We start from the raw sequence: 12164 nt of genomic DNA, 5'->3' as shown, positions 1-12164 counted from the left end.
CACAGCAGAGGCATCTCATAGCAGAAAGCAGCTCCTCAGCTATGGATGCTGAGGTGATACATACCCCACAGCTCACACGGGACCGAGCAGGATTGGGCCAGAGGGAGACAGGGGCAAACACAAGGCTGGGCAGGAGCACAAGCCCCTTCCCTGGTTGGGTGGGACTGGGCAGAAACGAGCCCTGACTGGGGGCTGGTGACCAGCTGAGACCTCAGGCAGGATGGTGGGGAATACAGTGCTCCTCTGCTCCCCAGGGACTTTGTTCTCATATGTCCTCCTCACAGATGTACCCTCATTTTCCCAGCCCAAAGGCTCCCCCACGCTGAGAAGGATGGCCTCCTTCCCCTGAGGTCCCACACAGACGATGCTCCTGCTCGAGGGCTCGGGATCTGGTTCTCCAGATCTGCGTGGAGACTGGAGAGCAGCCACTGATCTCCAGCAGCCTGCGATACCCAGGGCTTCTGATCAAATCCCTCTCAGCCTGGAGCCAAACCAGGATACAGCTCCAGCTCTTTAGCAGTAAAATGCTGATTTAGTTAAAGTCATGTTGCCAGCTGTGTGTTCAAACAGGAATTACACAGGGTTTCTGCTGCGGTAATGCACCAGGTGCCGGCAGCTCTACCGAGGCAGATAGGGAAGGAGGGGCAGGGAAATGGGAGCCCCCATTTCCTGAGAGAGGTGCTCAGAGGAAAGAGGGTCTCCTGATTCTTGCCCTGCTCACATGCAGGCAAGGTACCCCAGTGGTCAGCCAGCCCACAGCACCTTGCTCCTTTGAGCTCCCTGGCTCCTGCTGAGCTTTGACCACTGCGAACCTTAAGTCTGGGAAAGAAAAACATCATCAGGAGCACTCACAGCCACGCAGATGCCCTGGCCATGAACTGGGCTCCTAAGGCACGGGGTGGTCGCCAAACTCAGACATCAAAGGTGGTGCCTGTGCCAAACTGCAGCCTCTTGGAGGAAGATGTTAGGGAAGCGATTATGAATTTGGAGCCTTGCAAAGCGTGTTGGCAGCTGGATCCTCTGGATGAATAAAACCCTGCCAAAAATGAAGATTTGTTTCTGCAAAGCTGAAACAGCAAACTTGTTTGTCTTTCCTCCTTCCCCTCCCAACCCTGTTGTTGTTTTAAACATTTACAGAGACCTTTATACTGTTTAAATAATGATTTGGGAAGGGGGAAATTGTTTACACTTTTTTGCCAGCTGCTCCAAGTCAGCAGCACTTCACACACAACTTCTGGTAAATCAGGTGCTGTGGTTTGAGACGTTACCCACCTCCCCCACACTGCCCTGGTTACCCCTGCCTCAGTTTGCCTGCCCCACTGCTGGTCTGGCAGAAGGAACCCCCAGGACCCCCCCTAAGCCTCAGCCATGCCCCCCACCAGCTGCCAGGGAAGGGGGTCACCTGGAGACCAGCGAGCCGCAGCAGCTCCCTCTCTGCAGTCTGTGGGGGGGGTGCCAGCATGTGCAGCCCCTGCTTTGCTAGATAAAGGGGTGTACGTCCAGCTCCCATGATATAACCCCCCCTTTACCCCCCCAGCAGCACTCCCCCAGCCACAGAGCTTGCACAGCGGTGCTGGGTAGCCATGGTGGGGCTTTCTCCCCGTGAGATGGCAAGGCGAGGTGGAGGAGGAGGAGGAGGATGAGGATGAGGATGCTGCTGCGGCTGACTTCTCCCATCCCTGAGCACAAGTGCTATGGAAGATCAGCCATCTCCCACGGTGCGTGTTCTCCCGCCCACCTCCTTCAGCAGCAAGGCTGCTCGAGATGACAGCTGAAGGGAGAAAGGAGAGCACTCAAAAAGCGCAGGGGGAGAGATGGCTGAAGACAGACCGACCTCTATGCGACAGCAGAAGCATTAGGTCAACAGAAAAGCAGCAGCGCATCTGTCAGTAATTAAATCAGAAAGGCCCATGAGTCTCCCCATCATACGCAGGTCTCCAAGAATTTGGGGGTTTTGTTGGGCTGATTGAGTGTTATTTGTCACCTGGCAGAGGCTGGGGAGAAAAGGAGTGAGGAAGGCTCCAGAAGAGCTGGAGGCTTTTTGCAGGATGTTTGGACTGAGCAAAAGGACAGAGAAGTGAGTATGAGACATGCTATGGAAGCAGGATGTGGGATAGAGAAAATGTTTATACAGTCAACCGTGGGCTAATCCATGGGAGGCTTTGGAGACCATAAAAGCCATCTGCAAGTGGACAGATCACATTCTCTAGGAAACTAGTGGTTTAACACAATGCTACCCTCACTCTTTGATCTATTCTGAAGAAATCAGACTTGGGAGCCCAAAGAGAAGGGAAGGATAAGTAGATCCATAAGTTCTACCCACACAGGCAGGACCATTCATGGTCTCCTCCTGTACAAGAACTTGGGGCCATCATAAAAAACTAAGGGGAGCCAGACACAGAACAAATGAAAGGAAGCCGGTCCCTCTCACAGCGCAGGCTGACCTGGGCAAGTCCTCCCCACTGGAGGGAACGGCTGTTACAGGTTCACACAGGAACGGGGCAAGTTCATGGAAAACAAAGTTACCGAAACCTCCATTCCAGAGAAAACCCGTTAGTGGAGGGACTGAACTACCATCTGGCTCTCGAAGTTCACACCCCTCAAATGGCTGGTGGGGTAGTAGGAGATGTATCATAAGTAATCCCCCCATTCTTGCACTTTCCTAGTCATCCATTTTGGGCATTTCTTGGAAAAACAACATTGGTCTGGATGGCCCTCGGTCTGACACCCTGCAGCAGGGCCCCCTCAAGGAGATGTCACCCGGAGGCTGCCCTCAATAGATCTTCTTACAGACAGCAGGAGGAATCACTGCACGCCTTTAACCAACTGCCCTCTGTAATCCAGTGAGACCTCAGTTTACCACTTCAAACATGGTCAAATTAGGCATTCAGCCTGCTTCCCCTGCATAAGGGCAAGAAAAATTACCCAACGGGACCTGAAATAATGTGACCTTTCATTATTTAAACACGTTCTTTCCCACTAAGCAACGAACGTAGCAGAGACGCTATTCTTAAAAGTACCTCAAAACAATTATCTCCTTCTTCTGGTATAAACAATGGGAAGCAAGAGGTGAGCCAGAGACATGGCATTCGCGATTCTCCATCTTCAGTAGGAAGAAATGTTGGCAATTTGTACTGTGCTCCGACACAACCGCTTGACCTCAGTGCAGCTTATGCTAATTACTTGCAAGAATATGCTTGTTCGCTCCGCACGTGCCTGGCATATTTCTTGTATCTAAGCTTGATAGATGAAATATTGCTTATATGACGATGCAGACTGGGTTGACTGAAGCAACGACTGGTTGGCCGAGTAATCCAGGCAAACAGAAATACTGTTTGTGATAAAAGAGGACCTGAAAAGCTCCTTATTAATATTGCCTAGCTGTTTTTATACCATCTGACTCCCTTTCTGCTTACCACGCTTTTAATCCCTCAGGCAGACAAAGGAAATAGAGAGGATCCATCTCTTTGGCCAAAGCAAGGTCAGCTCTCAGTTCCTGGTAATTTTTTTATCTATCATGTCCTTAAAGACCTTCTGTGATGGAAATCTTACTCCTGGTTTCACAGCTTTACAGTTTTTCCTACCATCTTTGAGTGCATTTGTGTAGCTGTACACATCTTCCATCTCTGGGTGTGCTCTGAGGATATATATTTTAAATTAAACACATTCATCCATGAAGAAGCCGTATTCCTACTGCTATTGTTCAACAAGTACATATGTCTGGCCCCAGGTTTTAACCATGCACACCCTGCAATCGGAACAACTTGTTGTGTGCTCTCTGTTCTGATCGGCTCCTCTGAGGAACGAAGCTGTGAACGCAATCTGGCTGGCTTTGACAAGACAGTCACTTTGCCTAGCTGGGACACCAGACCTGAAGCGATCAAGTCAGTGGCTGAAGTTGCCATTTCTTCTGCTGTTCAGCACCATCGGGAGGAGAAAAGGCAACCTTTTCTCTTCTCCACCTGCAGGACTCCATACCATAGCCCTGCCTGCAGATACCACCATGCTCCCAGAAAAGCCATCCCTTCCTTGCAGATATCCTGGAAAATAAAGGTCTTGTTATTCAACGTACAAGGTTCAGGCTTTAGACAGGCCCCAGTTACAGCAGAGCATTTCTGAGCCTGCTAAAATTCTACGTAAGCACACAGGACACACTGAGGAGGAATGGGTTTAAGCGTGTATTTAACATTAAATGCAGGCTTAAGAGCTTTGCTGCTGGGAGAAGGGAAGGACGTTTTGTCTGCAGCATGCTTTGTCCTGAGCGGAAAGATGTTGCTTGTCTGCTACTGAGCTCCAAAGAGTCCTTCTGGTATTTCTTGGGACTGATTTGAAGCAGCAGACACCAGGATCTGGGACCTCGTGGCAGGCTTTTAACACTACAGATCTTTTCTCTCGGAAGTCTGGCACCTGAAATACCAGCAAGCGATCTCCAGCCGTACCCCAGGGGACGGTTCTTTGTGCACTGCTGTGCACGCAGCACACGTAACAGAGACAAGCATCAATCCAGCTACCCCCTGCACCTCGGCGTCTCCTCGTGCTTCCTACGCTCCAGCCATGCAGGGGGCTGGTGCCTGCCAGACGCAGTTAGCAATGGGGGACGTGCTTTTTAATGTCTTCAAATACCCTGGTTTCTTCCCCCGGCCATATGTCGGAGATGATAACCACAGCAGGGCGGCTCTGAATGAACGGATGCTTTGTTTCTCCAGGCTTTGTGGAACCCTGTCTGCAGGGTGGGACGGGGACAGGCAGAAGGGGAAATCAAAAGGAAATCAAATTGCTGTCAGTAAGCATGGGGAGCTTCTCCCTGGAGGGACTTACAGGCAGCCAAGAGGGGAAACGGGTGGGAAATTGGGAGGAGATCTTGTCCTTCAATTTAAGCGTGGGATCAAAGCGCAGCTGAAGTTGGAGAGGTTCTGTCATTGATTTCCGTTTGTCCTTCCGCCTTTCCTCTGTCACATATTCTGCCCATTCTGCTGTTATCTGCTCTAGGGATAACCAAATACCCTACAGCAGAGTTCAGACTTCTTTGCAGAGGGTAGTGCTGTGGCTTTGCAGGACAGATACTGAAGGGCCTTGAGAATGCAGAAAGACGGGGGCTTAATGTAGCTGGAGGAAGAAATCCCCTCCAGATCCTCTGACACAAAGTTGAGAGCAGCCCCAAAACATTCACACATAGAAGATCCCCATGCCTTTTTAATAGCATTCCTTACTCATTCAACACAAACAGAAGTCCTTTCAAAGACTGGAGCAAGAAAATACCGTAACTGATGGAGATCTATCAAAATTATGTCCAAATTGCCTTTGGGACAGCATTGCAACTGCCAGAGGAAGGAGAATATGTTCAACCAGAACTGTTCAAACCAGGCCGTAACTCCCTTCGCATCCCTAGGAAGGTTCACAGACTCTTCTGAAGAGCCACCATGTTCTGCTGACCTCTGGGAGGCTTCGCCTTGTACTGCAGCTCCCGGGTGAAGTTTGCACGCCAGAGATGTGTGTGACATGGACGCCCTCTAAAGGGAACTGCTGAGAAAACTTGATTCGAAGTTGCAGAGATTTAAGAAAGTATGGGCACGGGTGAGGCGACGACCATCTCCCTTCATCCAGGGTCTTTGATCTGCCTCTAAAATATGCTTGGAAACATTACCTATGCACTGCACCCACGGATAATGACAGCCAATCTACTGCTCACTTAGCTCATGCTGTTCTCCTGAGCTTTTAACTGTTGAATCCGTTCATTACTTGGTACCTTGCACAGCTCATCCATTTATAGGCACAAGTAGACAGTTAATCTATGGTCTGAGCAGCTTCCACCCAAAAATCAAGACGGTGGCAAAGCTCTCAGCACATCTGAGTCTATCTTCTCTCCTTCCAGGATCTGAACTCTACACAAGGGAGGATTTTAGTTGCTTTGTTTAATTTTAAAAACCTTATGTCCCTCGGGGACTTAAAGGGCTAATTCTAGTTATGGGGTTTTATGTATTTGCTTATTCAGAAAGCTAAAAGTAGTCAGGCAGATTGCCAGCCACATCTTCACAGAGCAAAGGCCACTTCAATGAAGGCTGCGTTAATGACTGCCATTCTGTATCATCATCCGCCTTCCCACCGGGCCAAACACCAGTGGGACAGGCTCCTGTGGGGTAGGAAGGCGCTGAAGCTCTCTCGTGTCCTCTCAGCAGAGCATGGGAGCTGCTGCCTCCAGGCTCCTGCCCAACCTGCCAGGCTTCCTGCAACTAGAAGAGGGCACAGAGGGCCAGGGAAGACCTCGTAGTCAGCCACTTGTGTTGGAAGCCGCTTATTTTTAACAGCAGGTTGGCATCTCTTTACAGCCTTCTTTCACCACTGTAAAAAAAAAAAAATTAAAAAAAAAATGCCTCTTGCAGTCTGTTAACTTTTTAAGAGAGACTTTTAAGAAACAATATGGGCCATTCTGGAGAACAAAGCACCCATGAGTCGGGTTAAATCTATGCTGTGGAGGAAAAAACCCACAGCCAACAGGTTTTAAAATAGAAGCAAGGCCAGGAGGATCCAGGCACTAAAAATAAACGTGAAGTCACGCTGCCTTTCCCTGGGAATCTGACTGCCTTGCCCAGAGAGGGGCCTCCCAGAGCACAGGGCCGGTGCGGGCAGCAGCACGGAGCCATCTCCCTGCCCTCGGAAGGAATTCGGGGGCAGAGAGACACCCAGCTCCTCGGCAGCGCTTCCCTCCAGCTCGCAGCACTCCGCTCTTCAGGATAACAGGAGGTGTTGCTTTCACAGACGCAGCAATCCAGGCAGCCAGGTCAGGCAACAGAGGAGTTGGCCGCACCGTACAACACCAACGTAGGAAGCTTACTCTTGCTATCGCTGCAGGGAACCAGGCGGCTTTCCACGAGCACATCTTCGATTCAAATGCCCCAAGGGACTGTGAATCCCCCACTTTTCAGACATTTCAGGGGTGACACCCATTAAATACGGGGCTTTCACCTGTACCCAGACTTCTCTCCTCTCAGACTCAGGTTTGTCTCCTTTCTATTTCCAGTCACTGCAGCTTTTCACAAGAGTGGATAAAGCTTTGGGGCAAGAAAGTGGGTATTAGCTGTTTGTATTTTTCCTCCCCTTGGTTCCATTTGCACTTTCTTATTGTTCATAATGTACAGGATCCCATCTAGCTTTCATAGCAGTTTTTAACAGCGAAGGACAATCATAGTACATACTGCAAGCATCACATATTCAAAGCACAGCACATACATTTACTAACTAATCTCTGACTAATCCCCAATCTCCAGCTAATTAGTCTTTTTGAAGTGTGCCCCTTCCTACATGAGCTAATGCTTGTTCAAGCCTTTTGAAGCATTTAGCGGGCTAAGTACAATCATGCGCGTCTCCCTAGTAAACAGGGCACATGAAGAATGAATAAATGCAATTAACAAGCAGCATGACGATGCAAAAGCTCTGTGTGTGGAGCCCAGGCCCAGCTCTGGGCTGATGAGCCTGTATCACCGGGGCTGAAGGGGGCCTACAGGAAAGCTGGAGTGGGACTTTTTACCAGGGCATGTAGTGATAGGAGGAGGGGTAATGGCTTCCAACTGGAAGAGGGGAGATTTAGATTAGATATCAGGAAGAAGTTCTCTCCTGTGAGGGTGGTGAGCCCCTGGCCCAGGTTGCCCAGAGAAGCTGTGGCTGCCCCATCCCTGGAGGGGTTCAAGGCCAGGCTGGACGGGGCTTGGAGCAACCTGGGCTGGTGGGAGGTGTCCCTGCCCAGGGCAGGGGGTGGCACTGGGTGGGCTTTAAGGTCCCTTCCAACCCAAACCATTCTGTGATTCCATAATTGTGACCCCATCCACCTCCATGGCTTTCCTGCAGCAGCTGCTGAGCCCTTGAGCGAGGCAACAGCCGCAGAAGCAGCCTCTGGGAGAGTCAAGCCTCACTTTAGTGACAAATTACACACACTTATTTCTTTGTCTTTCTCGTATTTGGCATTTCCACCCAGCAGAGAGAGGATGGACCCCAGGAGCAAGCCCTGCTCGTGGCTCCTCTCAGAGGAGCCCCGTCCCCCAGACACCCACTGTCACAGCCTAGGGTCCCCCGGACATCCCAGACCCCCCCCGGGGGCACGGTGCCCGGGTGCTGGGGGAGGCCGGTGATGGCGGCCGCGTCCCGCCGCTGAGGGACGGGACCACACTTCCCATCAGCCCCCGCGCCTCTCGCGAGACTCAGCGGGCGCGCGCGGCCCCAGCCCCCTCCCTCTCCGCGGTGGTTCCGGGACGACATGGCGGCGGGGCCGAGGGCGGTGAGTGGGGCGGGCCGCTATCGGCAGCCATCCGCGGGCACGGCGGCCCCGACGGGCGCGGGGACAGCGGGAAAGGGAGCGGGGCACTCTTGCGCCCCGCCGCGGCTTTCTGGAGGGGTGGGGCGAGGCCTCGACGTCTGCCTGTGGGGCTGCAATGCTGCCCCCACCGCCGCCATGGTGGGTGGGTGGAGGCAAGGCCCGGCTGCGCTGGGCCCCGCGGCTCCTGTTCGCCACCTGGAGGGGGCTCAGGCCTTCTCCGTGCGGGGGGTGCTCCGAGCAGCACGGCCTGGTCCGGGCGATGCTCAGCTCGCAGGTTTTGACTATGGTTGTACCAGTTCTTCCCCAGCTGTGGGATAGTATTTAATACAGCGGCTGGTATCGCTCAGCGTGGTGGTACAGCGTCTGCAAGCAGTGAGGCTTATATCAAGCGAGCATTATCCATCACAGTAGACCAAGCGCCCAGGCAGAAGGAGATCAGTGGGGTGAGTTGTCCCCAGGTGCCCCCAGGTGTGGTGGCTGCCCGGGTGAGGAGCACCCAAAGCACAGAGTCGGGAACAGGCTTGGGCTTTTGGGATGGCCCCGCGTGGTCCAGGTTTGGCTGCTGTGGAAGCTGAGCAAGTGATGATAAAGTTATCCCTGTCTGAAATTAATCTTTCCTCTGTGGAAGCATGACTCTGAGGCTCAGCATTAAAGACACAAAGGTAAAAGAACAGTCTGCTACTTGAACTGACTCTCTGTCCCCTTCCTCTCTTCCAGAGCATGGCATGGCGTTGAGCAAGGGCAAAACCACTCACCTGCCTGGGAAGCTGATTCCCTCACTGGACTGACAGCAAACCTGCACCAGCTGCACAATGGTGAGAAACACCAGCATTTGTGTTGTCATAGTCTAATTTATTCTCCTCTTGCTGGGCTATGGAAGTAAGACTCCATCATGTCAGATGATATCCTTTTGTGTCCCTGGCCTACTGGGAGGGGATATAAAAGCCTAATGGCTTGATTAATGTAATTAAGTCAATCAAGGCTGTAGCTTTGTTGCAGCTGCCACCTGAGTGTGCAGCCCTGTGCTGCCATGGAGCACAAGTTGAAAGGCAGCACAGGATGAATGGGAATTTTACTGTTGGTGGCTGGTAGAGCACCTGCTTGTCAGCGTGGTCAGAGATGAGCAAGAGTAGAAGGGATTACAAGTAGGAGGGATTGGATGACAGCCCATTATGGAGATACTCGACACAGCTCATCTCATAACTGTGTTTGTCACGGAAATAGACCTAGTGAAAGAGTAATTGTTCTGTTTGCTTACCTGGAGGTGCCCTGGGACAGTTTCAAACTTGCGTCGGGTTGCGGGGGGTGGGGAGGTGCAGTTCACACACAGCAAAGGGTCATCCTGGAAAGGACACACCCTGAAGAATCCTTCCCCAGAAGGGATTTATCTGTCTTAGGTTTTCTTAAATGCATTTGTCCAAGATAAACCCATAGACAATGTACACCCTTGATGAATGGATTATTCTTATGTGCAAGGAGAAAGTCGCATTTAGATGTTTCTGTATGATGATGAGGAGGATGTCTGCTTGAAACAGGTAAAAAGGGTCTAAACCACCGCAGTCTCAGAGCTGGTGTTTTTTTTTTCCCAAGCAAGGATTTAAATAGCATCCACCTCCCAAAGTTTCTTTTCTCTGAGTGAGACAACTCACTGTCAAACACGCTTCTTCGTCTTTTTGTTCTGTGCTAAGTTTGTGAGACAAAAATTGCTTGTCTTTGAATGGAAAATTTCCTCTCTAATTCCTGCTCTGTGACCCAGTGCTGTTTTTTGTTAGAAGGGGTGGAGAAGAAAGGAGCAGACAGACTGTTTGAAGTGTGATTGCTAACGGTGTTCAATGCAACTTGTATGTAGGAGGAAATCGTCCTGCAGAATCCTGGGGCTGTAGCGTTGCCCAAAGACCGCTTTGGCAAGAGGGCAGCTGCCAAGTTGGGCTTCAAGATGGTAAGAGAATGCTTCAGTACTGCATGCTGCTTGGTTTTAATTCATTAATTATATGTTAGATCTGTAGGCAATATGACTCATCTGCTGAGCAGAATACCTAGTCTTTGAAAGCTTACTAGGAAAAATACATCAGGAAGAACACTGGTCATCAGCATGTCAGCATCTGGGTGTCTTTGCTGTTTGTGATTTTGTAGAGCTTGAGGAGTTTATATAGCCAAGGGCAGGAGAGAAACTGAGCCTGTGATGTGCTGTTATCCCTGTCCGACAACTCAGCTGTGAGGGAGAAACAACTGTTCACTGAGGCTTACGTATTTCCCCTTAGCGGGTCTCCTACCCCTTGCAAAGACTCAGGTGACACGAGTGGCATCAGCAGGGCAAAAGCAGCGTCCCTTCCCTTTCCTCCTGCCCTTGCAATGCGCGACTGCAGCACAGGCTGTTCAGCAGCCAGCTCTCAACAAGGCTCAGGTACAGGGAGTATAAGCGCTGGCTGCTGTTGTCATAGCAGAGTTTGGATTCACGAAGAGCTTTTAAGTTGTGTATCCAAACAGTGAGGCACAGCGGCTGGCTGAAGGGCAGATAAGAAATGCATTTTTATCTTACCTGATGTAGAGTCACTGAATACACACGCTGTAACAGCACTTTGTCTCCAGGTAGCTGACAGCTGCATTCTGCTAAATAATTTCACGCTTTATTTAACAGAATTTGTATTTGTTTGCAGAAGATCAATAAAATGCAGTGACAGGCTGACCGGCAAACTTGACGACAGTGGACTTCCTTAAGAAATCAAGGTTGGTATGCAAAAGGGGAGGGAATGGTACTGCAAACCAGCAGTCAGAGTGGTTGCTCTGTCAATAGAGCTGCGTTCCAAGTTTGACCAGTCACTGGGAAAGCGCCTGTGGGGCTTTTGGCTTCCAAGGAGTAAGAGGGGGGGGGAAAAGTGAAGAGGCAGCCTGGTGATGAGTAGGAAAAGTAAAAGCTACTTAGTGCTTTGAGAATAGAGGGGGGCAGGAATTGTTTCAGAATGAACTTGTTTAGGAAAGTGCTTAGAGCATTCTTTGTGGTGTCTCTCAACTCTAGAAGCAAGAGAGAAGCCTTTTCTGGAGTGGGTCTTGCAAGTTGCCACTGAGATGTTATTCAGAAGGGTGTAAAACAGCCGCCTGTGCATAACTGCGGGCTCCTCCTCCCTGCTCTGTGGTTTCTGCCACCACATCATGGGTAAGTTCCAAGTAAAGCCAAAGAGGATTTGGGTACTAGTGCCATTGGCTGGGAGGGGAGCAAGTTTTTGTCTCCCGAGACCTGTGCTCTCGCTGAAATAGTGCAAATCGGGAGCTTTCCAGTTGACAGTTGCTTTGCTCTGACGCTATCTTTTTTTCCACTAGGACCTGATCTACAGCTGGCTGGAGGAAAAAGTGATTCCCTGCTGTCTTCTCCTCCAGAATAAAATAAGTTACAGAAAATACTGGGAGCTGAAGTTGAGTTTGTGTGTTGGGTTTTTTTTTTTTTGGTAAAGGCTGTCTACTTGAACAGAAATGGTTTTGAGCAGGTAGAAAGGATTTTGGGTTAAAACGCTTTCTGAAATTCAAGCAGTTGTGAGCTTACCCTTCGTAGCAAAACCTGCTTCTCCCCGATACTGAAAGACTTAAGCGTGTGCAGACACTGAAAGTTGAATAAAGGCAATTCACGGTAACGGTGTGACAAAACTACTTACAGCTAATCCAGGACGTGACAGAAATGATTCTTGTGGTCTGCTTGGAAGCTGGAAGGGAGAGGCAGTAGAAAGCCATCAGGTTCTTTGTCTGGTGAGCGCTTAAAATGGAGTATGTTTAACTCCAGGGCTGGGCTACACCCTTGGCGAGAAAAACCTCCCTTTTTGAAATGGGAAAGGAGGGTGTGCGTCCTGAGTTCCTCGTGTGCACA

At 50.5% G+C, this 12164-nt stretch overlaps 1 long non-coding RNA gene and 1 other non-coding gene across 2 annotated transcripts; both read left to right on the top strand.

Moving 5' to 3' along the window:
* The first annotated feature begins 8198 nt into the window (after positions 1-8198).
* Positions 8199-11718, top strand: LOC128917836 (uncharacterized). Its single transcript, XR_008469386.1, has 6 exons — positions 8199-8269; positions 9026-9123; positions 10158-10247; positions 10966-11035; positions 11325-11462; positions 11627-11718. It is a non-coding gene; the product is annotated as an uncharacterized LOC128917836 (long non-coding RNA).
* Positions 8880-8954, top strand: LOC128918185 (small nucleolar RNA R38). Its single transcript, XR_008469457.1, has one exon. It is a non-coding gene; the product is annotated as a small nucleolar RNA R38 (small nucleolar RNA).
* Positions 11719-12164: the final 446 nt, after the last annotated feature.

The sequence above is a fragment of the Rissa tridactyla genome, chromosome 15, assembly GCF_028500815.1.
Source record: "Rissa tridactyla isolate bRisTri1 chromosome 15, bRisTri1.patW.cur.20221130, whole genome shotgun sequence".
In the NCBI taxonomy this organism is placed as follows: domain Eukaryota; kingdom Metazoa; phylum Chordata; class Aves; order Charadriiformes; family Laridae; genus Rissa; species Rissa tridactyla.
The sequence above is the reverse complement of the archived record's forward strand: the minus strand, read 5'-3'. Positions and strand labels throughout refer to the sequence as shown.